Source organism: Pleurodeles waltl, chromosome 5 (assembly GCF_031143425.1).
Source record: "Pleurodeles waltl isolate 20211129_DDA chromosome 5, aPleWal1.hap1.20221129, whole genome shotgun sequence".
NCBI lineage: Eukaryota > Metazoa > Chordata > Amphibia > Caudata > Salamandridae > Pleurodeles > Pleurodeles waltl.
Window position 1 is genome coordinate 1,604,678,409 of NC_090444.1, and position 2,262 is coordinate 1,604,680,670.

At 45.1% G+C, this 2,262-nt stretch overlaps 1 non-coding gene across 1 annotated transcript; it reads right to left on the bottom strand.

The window, feature by feature from the left end:
* Positions 1 to 1,705: 1,705 nt before the first annotated feature.
* On the bottom strand, positions 1,706 to 1,887 carry LOC138297606 (U2 spliceosomal RNA). The gene has a single exon (XR_011204178.1). It is a non-coding gene; the product is annotated as a U2 spliceosomal RNA (small nuclear RNA).
* Between the last annotated feature and the right edge of the window lie 375 nt (positions 1,888 to 2,262).

Genomic DNA, 2,262 nt, shown 5'->3' on the forward strand with positions numbered 1-2,262 from the left:
CACAAAATCAACTCTACACATTACCAGTTTCTTTTCACCTACCAAAAATTCCTGCTTTATCGTGAAGTGCACACAAAGATGCCTTCTCACACCAACTCTGGGGCCTGCCTGCGACATTCTGTAAAAGAGAAAGGGAGCAGGCTAGAAGAAAAAAGGTTAAAGAAAGTCTGACAATTGGTTTAGAAAAGAAAGAGAAGAAAAAAATAATAAAGCGAAACACTTTCAGCTGTGTCTGCAATTGAAAATCATCCAGGAATTGTGGATTCTTGTTTTAGTCAGCTGCCACCCTGTCTCCCTGCACACCCACCAGCAAAGACCCCCATCCCCATTACCTAAGCACCAAGGGTTTAGGGCCCCACCAGTGGGGCAAAAAGGAGAGGAGCATGGGATTGGACTGTTCAAGTACTCCAGTCTCTCTCCTCCCCCCACATGCTCTTGCACTGGAAACTTGCAGAAATGAAGAAAGAAAATAAGGGGGAAAATGCAAACAGACACGAAAACGAGAAATACAGGCAAAAACTCCTGAAATCCAATACGGCAGAATCGCTAATCAGTACTCCTTTGCCACCGATAGCCACAGAACATCAGCCTTGCCCCGGTCATGCCAGGGAGCTGAGGACCGTCTCCATGATAACAGCCACAAACAAAGGATAAACACTTCAAAGCATGAAAATGCACAGCCTGGACAATCCAGGGAAAGGCAGGCCCAGCAGTCCTGGACAAGAGTGACCATAACAGGCATTAGGCAGACCAAATGCAGCAAAACTGCACTTGATCTTAGCCAGAGGGCCGAGAAATGATAACCCGAAAGGTGCCAAATTTCTCACCTCACCTGCTTGTCTCCCTGACTCGGGCTGGGGTCGTCCTTTCCTTGACCGTTCATGGGCCTTTTACTTTTTTTCCCATCTCTTGGCAAGAGCCAGAGTTCTCAGCAGTCGCCTCGTTATGCCTCCATTGGCATACCCACATTGCCCAGTTTCTAGTTTTTGCATGCTCCGCCCCTTCCTGTCCACAGCATCCAGCCCCTGGGTCAGAAGGCTGGGCCACCCTGGACAGCACCCTGGCAGCAAGTGGCCGGCACCTCGCCCTCGCTTGCCGAGGACTCTGCTGCCCTGTAGCTTAGGCCTATAGATAAGGCTTGGCCGTTCATGGCCGTTCGTGGATGGGCGGGGGCGGGCAAAGAAGGAAAAGGACTGTCTTTTCCTTCTGCCCGGAGAAGACATGGACAGTGTCCACTTCTTCTGCTCTGCCACAGGCAGCTGCCCCCCTCTCTCTCTCTTTTTCTTTCTTCCTGTCTTACCGTTCCTATCTCGCTCCTCCTCACTTGCTGAAAACAAGGTAGATCAAGAAAGGGCTCTTGCTCTCTGCCTCGCCTCTTTTCCATCACTCGCTACCCTGTGAAATGGAGCCAAAAACCAAAGAAAAACACTGCTGAAGATACAGCCTTTTTCTGACATTTTTCTCCACCAAAGTGTAGCCTCTGAGCAGAGGATGAAAAAAGAAAAAAAAAAAAAGGGGGGGTCGGTGAATTAAATACGACAAATATAAAACTAAATAAATAAATAAAACAAGACACAGCCGCCACAAAGCGGCCAGGTTGGTTTTATTTACACCCAAAGACATTAGCGCCACTTTACAGAGAGCCAGTGAAACACTACTTTTGCTTTTTCATCTTTTTTTTCACCAGCATGTTTTTCCCCGGGTGGGGAAGTGCACCATTCCTGGAGGTACTGCAATACCAGGCTGATGCGTGGAGAGGACAGAGCAAGCTCCTATTCCATCTCCCTGTTCCAAAAATTAATTTTAATATATGGTCCCCAGATAGAGGACGGATCAGATATTAAACTGATAAGAACAGATGTTTTTTTTTTTTTTTCAAAAACCTTTATTAAATAAAAGTGCATGTTTACAGTTTAGCCAATCCTTTCTGTTGGCGTCATTTTTACTTTGTAAGCATGATAGAGGCGGAGCTCTTACATGCTCAAAGTTTCCATCTAGATCAACTCATAATTTCCTATTTTACAAAAAAAAAATTATTGCATGTTTGTGTTTATGAGAGCGGCCCATTTGTGTTGTTTCCAGTTTTTGTAGGCCCAATCTTTATTATGTTTTTTGTATCCATAAACACATAGGTTTAAATCTTGTCTGGGGCTACTTTGACACATTCGTCTGGTGGTATATCTTTGTGGTTGAAGAGTATGAGGTTTCTTGTAATCCATAAACTTTCTTTAACACAGTTAATGATTTTCCATAAAATGTAAC